The sequence below is a fragment of the Cyprinus carpio genome, unplaced genomic scaffold (assembly GCF_018340385.1).
Source record: "Cyprinus carpio isolate SPL01 unplaced genomic scaffold, ASM1834038v1 S000006675, whole genome shotgun sequence".
Taxonomy (NCBI): domain Eukaryota; kingdom Metazoa; phylum Chordata; class Actinopteri; order Cypriniformes; family Cyprinidae; genus Cyprinus; species Cyprinus carpio.
In genome coordinates, this window is record NW_024879293.1 from 353,228 (window position 1) to 367,218 (window position 13,991).

At 38.5% G+C, this 13,991-nt stretch overlaps 1 pseudogene; it reads left to right on the top strand.

Annotated features, from left to right (window-relative positions):
- Positions 1–13,092: 13,092 nt before the first annotated feature.
- Positions 13,093–13,991, top strand: LOC122144432 (annotated as a pseudogene).

Below are 13,991 nucleotides of genomic sequence, written 5' to 3' on the forward strand. Positions count from 1 at the left end.
TGATCCTCGAAAGAGTCCCAGCTCTAGGTGCTTTCTGACGCCGTCCCCTCCACTCTCTCCCACTTGTGTACTTTCTGTACTGTCATATATAAACAAAAACACCAAAAATAAATCCTCATAAAATATTAACTTTGATATTGTGAAATATATTTAACTGAAAACTGAATGCAAAATAATTCACACAATATTTTCACTTTACAGTTCAATAACAAGTGGGGATGGGTTGTAAAAGTGGTGAACAATATTATTCAGTAAACACTTATTTAATGTATTCAGATGAAAGTTTACAATATTAACAAATTATTCACAAGCAGTGTTTTCAGATCCCCCAGTTACACTGTTTTAATCAGAACACTAGAAATACAGTGTAGTAAAACAAGTCAAATCAAATTAAGTACATTTTTATTAAACTAGGTAAAATCAAAGCCTATCACAAAAGGTTGATGAATCTCTATCAGAAGTGACAGTGCAATGTAGCAGATGAACTATTTCTTACCATTGTTTCAATAATAAGCTGGATCCTTGATGACTCGACAAGAGGAAAGAAGAAATGGTTTCATGAAAAGTTCTTAAAAAGCAGGATTTCATTCTATACCATTGATTCTCAAACTTTTTATACCAAGTACTACTTCAGAAAATATTTGTCTCTCTAAGTTCCACCATTATGACCAACATTAAATTTCAACAGCATAGTAGGCCTAACTATTCAGCTTCAGCTATAGTTCAAATATGAGGCAGTTTTATTCCTAATAAGAATATTTATTGTTGTCAGCCACTTTAACACTGTGAATACACAGTTTGAACATTAACACTGCACTGTGCTTACATACAGGTAAATGAAAACTTAAAGTTTAAATTAAAATGTGTTGTAACAAAAGTTACATAACTGTACTGTACTTAAATGTAAAAAAAAAACCTTTACTCAAAGATTAAATTAAAATGTATTAACATTAATTAATATTTAATTTAGTGATTCCTCTCCGTACCACTAGAGGGGGCCTGACACTTTGAGAACCACTGCTTTAAACAATCCTAATTCATTTTTAAATTTATTTTCATTAATTCATTTAAATTGTACAAACATTTGCAATTATATGTTTCAGAAAACACTTTGAGGCTATTATAAGTATAAAAACATATATAACACACCTACTGCATGGGATTCATATCAGGAAAATGTGGAAAAAAATCTTAAAAGACAGACATTAACACATAATTTACCAGCAACACAACAACATCAGATGAGCATCTAACTTGAGCATCTGTGATAAAGTAATACAAAAATACACACACAGGTATTTATCTTCTGCAGGATACATGTCCTTGTTATCCATTTGTAAACTCTGGTAACGTTACGATATATTTTACTATTTTCAAAAGATAATAAAGATAGTGATTTTCCTACCTCATTTTGCCAGTATGTTTGCAGGACCTCGCAGAGCACATCTGACCCTTCTTGTGTTCACATTACAGTTTTTGTTCTCCATTGACATGTCACAACTCAGATTCACTCAAAATAAAAAAAAAGTAACAGGCAAATATTAAATAATTCAACGTTGTTTCAACGTTAAAAAACTGACCTTATTTCAGCCATATTTCAATGTTGAAGGTTGGTCGTGTGCCGGCAGTTTTTCAACTGTTCAGTTTTAAACGTTATATCAACATTGTTTCAACGTTGAAACCACAACTGACCTTATTTCAACCATATTTCAGCGTTGAAGGTTGGTCATGTGCCGGCTGGGTTTCGTTTCCGTTATTTAGCGATTCAAAAACACTACGTTATGCTGCTCGATACCGCACACTGGTATTTATCTAATTATTTTAATTCATTATTATAAGCATAGAACTGGTTTGTAGCGCACAGTTTTATTCCGTTTCCTGTATTTACCCTTTAACTGTAGCGGCTGATCATCAAAATCTCACTCATTCACAGAAAATGTTACTTCCAAAATAAGGCGGATGAAGGCTGTTTGATTAGCTTTGATTAGTTTGTGTGATTGTTTGTCTCTCCATGTAGAGTCAGTGGAGATCAAACTGTTCAGATCCATCATGGATGAAACACAAACTTCTGGAGATGAAGATTTGTTTCCAGCACACAGGTACTTTGAGAAACACATTGAATAAACTATTATGATATAGAAGAGATGACTGTCTACATGATACATAAATAAAGTTTCATATTTATTGAAAACAATAACACCATAAAGCCCTCGTGCCTGCTTTTAATAAGTAGGCTAATACCTTATGAAGATTTTATATTATGATTCGACAACACATAATAGATTCATTAATAAATCATTAACAAACGTTATGTAATGCTTAGTGGATCATTAGTTAATATATATTCACACAGCTAGAAACATGAAATAATCTGCTTGTTAGTGTTTACTACACTTCGTACCTGAAGATCAACAGATAATTAATGTAAATTACAATGCTTACAAATGTCATTAAACTTTTAATTCATAAGATCATGCATGAAAATTGAAAATCTACAAATGATTTTAACAGATGGTATAGAATGATTAAAAGCTTGTGTTAATTCACAGCACTTCTGTTATTGAGGAGTGATACGGGTGAAGGTTAGGGACAGGTTTGGTGTGTGGGTAGATTTAAGGGTTGGTTAAGGGGTCAAAAGTGTATGGTTATAATTACATAGTTTTGATAAATAAACAAGTATTTTCTTGAAATTAATGCCATTTTCTACATTTACAGATTTTGTGAAAAAATAAGCTTAATCTGTAAATTTAAGCTAATTTTTTCACGAAATGTGTAATTTCCATGATATTTGTTAGTATTGAATTACTTAACAAATAAGGTTGTCATCATTGTATAATTTCTGTTAAAATTATTTGTAGATTTTGAAAAGTGCATTATAGTATAAATAAGCATTAATAGTAAGCATTAATTCAAGATCAGTTAAGCATTATATAATGTTTGTTAATGATTTATTAATGAAGCTTTAAATCATTGTAAACCATCTGTCAAAATCATTCAAAGTTCAAACCATTTGATAATTTGAAAGTTTAATGACATTTGTAAGCATTTTAATTTACATTAAATAATGATCTGTAATTTTTATTAAATACATTTTTAAACACTAACAAGCACATTATCTAATGTTTCTAGTATATAATATGAATATATATTAACTAATGATCTTTTGTAGCATATACGCGTCTTGTATAATGTTTGTTAATGATTTATTAATGAAAGTTATTATAAAGTGTTACTGTTGATTCTCATAACACACAGTACATGAAATGGATTAAATCTGTTGTGTGTTTTAGTTCAGTTCATCAGAAGAGATCAGAAGCAGAGTTCAGCTGTGTGTCTGTGAAGAGTGACGCGTCTATGGATCCACCAATGAAGTTTAAGAGTGGAGATACACGGCCTGATCTCAGGTATAACTTTGGATGAAAATAGGATTATAACATGACTTTTAATATTGTCACATATTATAACAGCTGAGTTTACAGTTTTTGTATAAACACAGTACATGAAATGACTATAAAGTGCTCTTTAAAGTGAATGTTGATAATAAATGTATAGTTGATTTGTTGCATACAGTCATTTAAATGAAGAACTTCAATGTTTCTCTGTTTTAGCTCAGTTCATCAGAAGAGATCAGAAGCAGAGTTCAGCTGTGTGTCTGTGAAGAGTGACGCGTCTATGGATCCGCCAATGAAGTTTAAGAGTGGAGATACACAGCCTGATCTCAGGTATAACATTTGTATGAAAATATTATTATAACATGACTTTTAATATTGTCACATATTATCACAGTTAAGTTCACAGTTTTTGTATAAATAGTATATAAGTGAGTATAAAGCTGGGTTTATGTAAATTTCGGGAAGTAACTTCTTGTAGTCCCTGCCAGCCGTTTTTGTAGACATTAAATGGCATAATTTTAAAAGATATCTCCGTTTGCATTGAACTTTCAGCGTCGTAACTTTGCAGATATTGTTTATGCTCAAACTGCAACATTACACACTAACGTTAAAAAAAGAGAAATCACAGTCACCCCCCCCCCCCCCCCAAAGTGAATTTGATAATGATAAATGTATAGATGATTTGTTGCATACAGTCATTTTACACATTTTACTGCCAGAGGTCATTGTAACCTAAAAGCGCCAGCGGATCAATTTTACCCGCACATGACTACTGTTTTGATATGGCTAAAGAACAACATATTATTTCACTGTATTATGCCACTGTCTTCACAAAGAAGTGTCTAGAGTCATGAAATGATCATGTCTTGTCATCAACTATATTTTTATCCTGTTGTTTTATGTTCAAGATGATTTTTATGCAGCTTACACTAATCACTTTTCATAACGGTCAATATAAACTAGAAATATAAAGTGCTACTGATACTTTCTGCTCCACTCTTACATCTTGTTTAGACACTGTTTGCCCCTTGTCTTCCAGGCCAGCCCGTACCACCCCTTCAGCCCCTTTGTTATCTGATGTTCTACGCGAACACCGTTCTAAGCTTAGAGCTGCTGAAAGGTTGTGGTGCAAATCCAAAAATACTACTGACCTTAATGTGTATCAGTCACTCCTCTCTTCCTTTTCTGCTAATGTCTCCACTGCTAAAAAGACATACTACCATAACAAAATTAACAATTCGTCTAACTCTCGCATACTTTTTAAAACATTGTCCTCACTCCTTTGTCCTCCTCCTCCTGTAGGATATCAGATGTTAATATATCCAAAGTTCATCAGAGGTGTAGAAACTTGATGGCGTGTCTGATTAAAACACGGGACAGATACCAGTCCTTTGCTCTCTTTTATTTTTTAAGTTCAAGATGATTTATTCATAGACAATTCCCATAGCATGGAGATGGACAGATGTTATTAGATGGACAGGATGAACTGGATGGACAACGTGTACAAGATGTACAAGATGGTCTTAAGTCATTAACGCATCCTAAGGAAAGGACTCAAAGGACATGGTTGGGTGTCCATTCAAACACCCACACCCTCACCAAAGGAAGAGAAACAAAGGAAGGAAGTGAGGTCTATTTTATAGACCTTGACCAGGAGGTGTATGGGTAATGTAGTGCACTTGCATGGGTATTGTAGTCTGCTTGGAATTGTGGGATATGTAGTACATATATATATGGGAAAAAGAAAAGGAAAAATGAAAGATAAGGGTCAAATTCACAACAGCCGCCCCCCGAATACAATCAAGTATTCGCTATCACTCATCTATTTTAGGTAATGGAATCAACTTAGCAACTGGACGTACATATGTCTTTCCATTGATAACAATCTCAGCTACTCTAAACGCCCCATCCTGACTAGGTAAGAGACGTACTACCCTACCAATGGGCCATGATGCTCTTTGGAGTTGAGAATCAATAACTAACACGACAGCAGAGTCATTTAGATTAGGTTGTTCTCGGTTCCATTTTTGACGGAGCTGCTGACCTGGTAGATAATATCGGATAAAGGATGTCCAGAACTGGTCCACGAGGACCTGGCTATGGCGCCAAGATCGGCGGCCAAAGAGCTTAGTGTTGGCATAAATCACCTGAGGTAGAGAGAAGAGTCTCGCCGCCCCATGAGGAGGAGATTTGGAGTGATGGGGTCGAGATCTGAAATGTTTGAAGAGGCGTAACCAAGTGGCTTCGAATTTAACACTCCTTCAACTTCAGTCAAAACTGTTTGTAGGACTTCTCTGCTGATACTGTTTGACTGCCAAGTACCACCCGAAGAGCTGTTTTTTAACTGAACGGACCTCTCTTTCCCATGACCCCCCCCCAAAATGAGGAGCTTGTGGTGGATTAAACTTGAATTTAATCTGCTGACTTTTCCAACTTGACTTGCAACTCAGTGGTAAGGTTTTGGAAAGCTTCCTTTAATTCTCTTGCAGCTCCACGGAAATTACTTCCTTGATCACAAAGAATCTCATAAGGCCTTCCTCTCCTAGATATGAAGCGGCGTAGGGCCATTAGAAAGCTGTCCACATTTAAACTGCTCAACAAATCAAGATGCAGACATCGAGTGGTCTGGCATTTAAACAGAATGCCCCATCTCTTCTCCGTTCTACGGCCAATAGTGACATGAAAGGGACCAAAACAGTCCATTCCGGTGGACCAAAAGGGAGGTTTAAACAACCGGAGCTTGGAGCTTGGCAGATCTGACATTTGAGGGATAGATGGCTTAGCTCTCCACTTTCTACATTGTAAACAAGACCACTGATGTTTTTTTACGGCTTGTCTCCCCTCTAATTATCCAGTAATTGCGCCGAAGTTCTGAGAAAACTCTCTCTGGACCAGGATGGAAAAGTTTCTCATCACAGTCCTTGATAATTAAATGGGATAATGTATGTTTAGGGTCGAGTACAATTGGATGAACCATTCCAGGTTCCATATCCTCTACACGCCTGAGCTTACCTCCCACTACAATAAGTCCTGTTTCTTCATTGAATTCAGGAGAAAGTGTGAGGAGACAACTTTGAGGTTCAGTGGGCTTTTCCTTCCTTTAAACACTGATACTCAGAGGGAAAACTTTGTTGCTGGGCTTCTCTCAAAAGAAGGGTTTGGACTGAAGAGGCATCACAGGAGTCCTCCCTATGTTGTAGCAGTAACTGATTTGTTGCGGACTGTAACTCTGACAGTGATTTGAAACTGGAAGGATCTCTGGGAATACGAAATCATCCACTTGTGTTAAGCCACAAAGAGTGGCTTGCGGAGCTCAGGATCAGGACTAGCAGGTCTGGACACTAGATTTTTTGGCCATTCATGTGGAGGACATTTCAGAAACATTGGGCCTTGTCGCCATCTATGAGCAGGTTTGGCTAACTCAACAAGAGTTTTACCTCTAGTAATGTCATCTGCTGGATTCTGTGCAGAAGGAATATACCTCCAAGAAGAGGGATCAGTAAGTTCCAGGATTTCAGTGACTCTATTAGCTACAAAAACTTTGTAACGGCAGGAGAGGGAATGCAGCCAAGACAAGACGGTTGTTTGAATCTGACCATAGGACAATATTTGTCAAAGGATGAGTCAATTCGTTCTGCAGGAGTTTACAAAGCTGTGCACCTGTTAGAGCAGCGCAAAGTTCCAGACGAGGGATGGATATTTGCCTTTTAGGGGCCACTCGAGATCTTGCCATGATGAAGGAAGTATGTACCACACCCTTGTCATTTTCCATCATCAATAGGCTACTGACCCATATGCACTCTCTGAGGCGTCACAAAATATATGCAACTCTCTAGATGTAATTTGATTGGAAGGCAAGGTTGAATAACATCTAGGAAGCTGTATCAATGACAGATCAGGGAGCTCGTTTTCCCAAGCCTTCCAGGCCTGTTGAATAGGATCTGGCATAAGGGGATCATCCCAGCCCCTGGACTTCAATCCAGCATTGTTGTATGATGACCTTAGCTCGCGTTGTAAAGGGGGAGATATAACCCAGGCGTCATACTGACTGGCGAGGACTTTATATATATTGCGCAGGGTTGTTGCTTTATACTCCACAATTCGGGATCGATACCCTAATGAATCAGAGGGACAGTGCCAACTCAGACCCAGAGCTCCTTCTTTAGGATCCAAACGACCTTGATTGATCCACAGTTCAGCACTCTCAGACCTGGCTTCAGGAGGAAGGTGTCTGACAACATCAGGCAGGTTACTTGCCCACTGTCTGATTTCAAATCCTCCACTCATCAGTAAAGAACGCATTCGGTCTAGGAAGTTTTTTGCAGTTTGCACATTTGGGAAACTCTCTAAACAGTTTGTCCACATAGAATGACTGAAGTACAGAATTCACTACATCTTCATATCCTTCTTTGTGATCATGGGGACATGTCTTTGTAAAGCATATATTGCGCAACATGGACTACATACTGTGCCAAAGGGCAAAACTTGCCATTCGTAGATGTCAGGTGGGTTTGACCTCTGCATGTTGCGCCACAGGAAGCGTAGAAGAGAACGGTCTTCTGGTAGTAGCCTAACTTGGTGGAACATAGATTTGATGTCCCCACTAATTGCCACTTGGCACTGACGAAACTGGAGTAAGACCCCAAATAAGGAAGGGCCCAATTGTGGACCAGGAAGGATGCATGGATTAGAGAGAGCAAAAGATGTTGGAGATGCGGGCTTAAACATCTAGCCGTCAACTGTGACTTGAAAAAGCCTTGTCCACAGTGCAAAGGCAGACATCTTGGTATTCTTCATGGAGTTAATTGTCGCGACCAGGATAACGGTACATTTTATCTTAGTCGCCTTGGAGGTTCTGGGAAGGTACTGCTTAAAGTTGTTGAAGTACTTCTCCATTACAAAGGCAGATCCTTGCAAACCTATGCCATCCTGGATGAATGGATCAGAACGCACCATGCTGCTATCTCAAGCATCTGATTATTTTGGGCCTCAATGGGGTAACCGAGTCTCCCTAATCGTTAGAACTGTACGTCAAGACACTCTCGCACGATTGAAGGCTCTTCTGTAACCTTTGAAATAATCTTCCATGGTCAATCCAGAGAAGAAGTATTCCATTTCCAATGCTTTTTTTCTGCCACCAGATTGGGACTGGCAGAACAGACTTATCCGGTTGAGATCTTGCAGAGACGCTTCAGACATCTTCGGGACTTACCCCTTCCAGCTTTCACTAATGTCCAACCACTTATTCTTATTGGTGCAGACTACCCACACCTGATAACCCAATCGATCAGGTGTATTTTGGGCCTCCTAAATCTCCAGCAGCAATCCAGACCAGGTTAGGCTGGGTACTTCAAGGCCCAATACCAATTCCTAACACCGATGAGATGCAGTGTCTTTTTACCATCGCTAATGCCATTAGAAGAACTTCGCCCACGATGTGGAGAAACTATGGGAGGTAGACATCCTTCCTTTCCGGAATGAAAAGGTCATTACTAGGTCCAAGCAGGACCAAGGAGCTATGGATTTGTTGGCCTCCAAGTCTAAAATAGTTGATGTGGATGGTGTGAAAAGGTATGCCACTCCGTTATTTGCGTGCTGCTTCCGCCATGAAGTTACGAGCCTCACCAAATGCAGTTATGTCTTCTCTCAGATGTATCGAGCGTCGCCTCCAAAGAATCCCACAACTGCTTGCTGTGTATGACCAAGAAATTGCTAAGTTGGAGGAGAAATCTGGTTATGTTTCCAAAGTGGAACTTTCTCATGACTTATCAAATGAGTCATGGTATATTTCCTCATCATATCGTGGAGCATAATGGAAAGAAAAGAATAGTTTTTCAATTGTTCCTATCTCATATAAAGGTGTGTCACTTAACAGTCAACTCCTTCCTGGTCCACAATTGGGCCCTTCCTTACTTTGGGGTCTTACTCCCGGCTCGAAGGACCATTTGTACGATATCAGATGTTAATATATCCAAAGTTCATCAGAGGTGTAGAAACTTAATGGCGTGTCTGATTAAAACACGGGACAGATACCAGTCCTTTGCTCTCTTTTATTTTTAAGTTCAAGATGATTATTCATAGACAATTCCCATAGCATGGAGATGGACAGATGTTATTAGATGGACAGGATGAACTGGATGGACAAACGTGTACAAGATGTACAAGATGGTCTTAAGTCATTAACGCATCCTGAGGAAAAGGACTCAAAGGACATGGTTAGGTGTCCATTCAAGCAAAAACCCACCACACCCACACTCAAGAAAAGGAGAGAACAAAGGAAGGAAGTGAGGTCTATTTATAGGCCTTGACCAGGAGTGTATGGGTAATGTAGTAGTGCACTTGCATGGGTATTTGTAGTCTGCTTGGAATTGTGGGATATGTAGTACATATATATATGGGAAAAAGAAAAGGAAAAATGAAAGATAAGGGTCAAATTCACAACACATCCCCCCTCCTGCTTCATCTCTAATAGCTGACGACTTTTGCCACGTTTTTTTCATTAATAAAATAGAAAAAAACATCAGTGCACAATTTTCCACACCACAATCCATCAAGCACATCTCACAAACAAACATACACTTATTCACTTCTCTTCACTCTCTGAGGCAGAAGTCTCAAAAAACTTATCCTTTCCAATCATCCCTACTACTTGTCCACTTGATCCTATTCCATCTCATCTCCTTCAAGCCATTTCTCCTGCAGTTGTACCTGCACTCACCTCCCATCATTACACATCCCTTCATACAGGTGTTTTCCCCTCATCATTTAGACAGGCTCGTATAACTCCACTCCTTAAGAACCCATCCTCAACCCATCTCTTTTAGAAAACTACAGACCGTTTTCCTTCTTCCTTTCATTGCAAAAACACTTGAACTAGCTGTATTCAACCAAGTCTCTACCTTTTCTCACACAGAACAACCTCCTTGACAGCAACCAATCTGGCTTCAGAAGTGGACATTCAACTGAGACTGCCTTGCTCTCAGTTGTTGAAGCCCTAAGACTGGCAAGAGCGGAATCCAGATCTTCAATACTTATCTTGCTTGATCTATCTGCTGCTTTTGACACGGTTAATCAACCAGATCCTCCTGTCAACCCCCTACTGACAAAGGGCATCTCAGGAACCGCACTCCAGTGGTTTGAGTCTTACCTATCAGATAGGTCCTTCAAAGTATCTTGGATAGGTGAGTGTGTCCAAGTCGCAACATCTAAACTACTGGGTGCCTCAGGGCTCGTTTCTTGGACCACTTCTCTTCTCTGTCTACATGGCATCATTATGTTGGCCTCATTAGGTTCTGTCATTCAGAAACATGGCTTGTCTTTTCATACCATTGCTATGCTGATGACACTCAGCTCTACTCTCATTCCATCCTGATGATCCATCGGTAGCTGCTCGCATCTCAGCTTGTCTAACAGACATTTCTTGCTGGATGAAGGACCATCACCTTCAACTCAACCCTTGCCAAGACAGAACTGCTTGTGGTTCCAGCAAACCCCATTGTTTTCAATCATCACAATTTCAACCATCGAGTTAGGCACATCAACCATAACTCCTTCAAAAAACAGGCCAGAAACCTTGGAGCTTTGATTGATGATCAGCGAACTTTCTCAGACCACATTGCTCAAACTGTCCGTTCCTGCAGATTTGCTTTATTCAACATTAAGAAGATCAGGCCCTTTCTTTTCCGAACATGCTGCACAACTCCTTGTTCAACTCTTGTTCTGTCCAGGCTAGACTATTGCAATGCTCTCTTGGCAGGTCTTCCCAGCCAGTTCTATCAAGCCTTTACAATTAATCCAGAATGCGGCAGCAAGATTAATTTTAATGAGCCGAAAAGAATACACGTCACACCTCTATTTATCAATTTGCACTGGGCTACCAATAGCTGCTCGCATAAAATTCAAGGCATTGATGTTTGCATACAAAACCACCACTGGCTCTGCACCCCTTTACCTAAATTCATTACTTCAGACTTATTGCCCTCTAGAAGCTTGCGTTCTGCAAGTGAACATTGCTTTGATTGTGCCATCCCAAAGAAGCACAAAGGCACTTTTACGGACTTTTAAATTAAATGTTCCCTCCTAGTGGTGGAATGACCTGCCCAACTCAGTCCCGTGCAGCGCTGAGTCCTTAGCCATCTTCAAGAATCGGCTTAAACACATCTCGTCCATCTTTATTTGACCCTCTAACTTTTTCACTCACTAATATCTAATTCTATTTAAAAAAAAAAAAAAAAAAAAAAAAAAAATAACTACCTTTCTAACTCTTTTGTATCCTATCGATTTTCTTTTCATTTATTATACAATTATAAAAAAAGACCGCTAACACTAGTTTTCTCTATTCATTTTTCTATCTATCTGGTTTCTTTTTATTTTTTTATATTATTTAAAAGCCCTTGCTAGGTATACTTGTGTTTAGGCTAACTGGAGACTTGTTATAGCACTTATATACATTGCTCTTTTGGGTTGTTTTTGATTGCTTCCATTGTCCTCATTTGGTAAGTCGCTTTGGATAAAAGCGTCTGCTAAAGACTAAATGTAATGTAAATGTAATAAACTAAACAAACCTGTACTGACAACAAGAATTAGAAGGAAGTAAAATACAATTTAGGTGGTGAAAAATTATGATACACAATGTCATTAATCAATATATATAAGATAACCCATGTTATTTAAATGACTAAAATAGCCTATAGACACCTTAATGAGCATAATAATTCATAATATTAGTTCATGACGCAATGACAATTCAAGTGCACACGCTTCACCTAATTAATTATTAATTTTGTTTTAGTTATGTCATTTATAATTTGAACAAGAGAACACCAATAAAGCTTCGGGTAATCAATTTTTTTTAATATATTCATTACATCAGATCAGTATGTTTTTTTTCAGGAAACAGGGTAGACTAGAATAAATAGCAACACAGTAGTGGTGGAACATAAAACGATAGAAATGGCAAAACAAAAATGAAATAATCCAAAGTTTTGAACATTTCTGAGTAGGCTAAAACATGTAAATATGATATCTGGATCACTGTCAGATGCTGGGCCAACCCAGGACACATCAGACTCTCCATCACTCATGGCATTTAGTGTTTCTAATACCTCTTCGGCATCCAGAAATCATCTTATTTACTTTATTTATGAAACTGATAACCACTAATTCAGTGAGTGAAAGGCGTTGGCTATCAATGTACAATGTTGAAACATAAGCAGAGCAAAAACACATGCATTATATAGGTGGGTAAATTTGACAATTTATGGAAGGCAGGTATTAGAAACACTAATCCAGATCCAGAAGTCTTGAACATAAACACAACAGGATAAAAATATAATTGATGAAATGACATAATCATTTTATGATTCTAGACACTTCTGTGTGAAGTCAGTGGCATAATACAGTGAAATGATATGTTCATTTAGCCATATCAAAACAGTAGTCTGTACGTGGGTAAAATCTACCCGCTGGCGGTTTTTAGGGTATACAGTGACCTCTGGTGGTTCTAGTATTAAATCTATCATGTACATTTAAAAACAAAAAACAACCATGGGTAAAATTTACCCTGTGGAGGTTGTAGTGTTAAATAATGAACTTCAGTGTTTCTCTGTTTTAGTTCAGTTCATCAGAAGAGACCAGAAGCAGAGTCCAGCTGTGTGTCTATGAAGAGTGATGCGTCTATGATTCAACCAATAATCTTAACAGTGGAGATACACGGCCTGATCTCAGGTATAATATTTCTGTAGAGAGAAATGAGAGATATGATCTGAACATGTGTTACAACATAAGAACATTGTGGTTTTTAACTCATCTAATAATGTTGAATTTTTATTTTACAGCCGTAAATTCCTCAACACATTTAGATCAAATCTGCTGAAGAAGTTTGCATGTCTGTATGAGGGGAACAGCGACGCAGAGAAACCCAACACTGCTGAATGAGATCTACACAGAGCTCTACATCACAGAGAGCGAGAGTGGAGAGATCAGTTATGAGCATGAAGTGAGACAGATTGAGACTCAATCCAGGAGAGCAGCAACAGAGGACACAGCCATCAAATGCAGTGACATCTTTAGACCTTTACCTGGACAAGACAAAGCCATCAGAACTGTGCTGACAAAGGGAGTCGCTGGCATTGGAAAAACAGTCTCTGTGCAGAGGTTCATCCTGGACTGGGCTGAAGGGAAAGAGAATCAGGACGTCCAGCTCATATTTCCACTTCCTTTCAGAGAAATCAACTTGATGAAGAACAAAACACTCAGTCTTTCAGATCTACTTCATGTGTTTTTCCCTGAAACTAAAGAAATAGAAATATCTAGTGATGAATATAAAGTGTTGTTCATCTTTGATGGTCTGGATGAGTGTCGTCTGTCTCTGGACTTTAAGAGCAAAGTGAAACTGTGTAATATATCTGAAACAGCCTCAGTGGACGTGCTGCTGATGAACCTCATTGAGGGGAATCTGCTTCCCTCTGCCCTCATCTGGATCACCTCCAGACCAGCAGCAGCTGATCTCGTCCCCTCTGAGTGTGTCCATCGAGTGACAGAGGTACGAGGCTTCAATGAGCCACAGAAGGAGGAATACTTCAGGAAGAGAATCAGTGA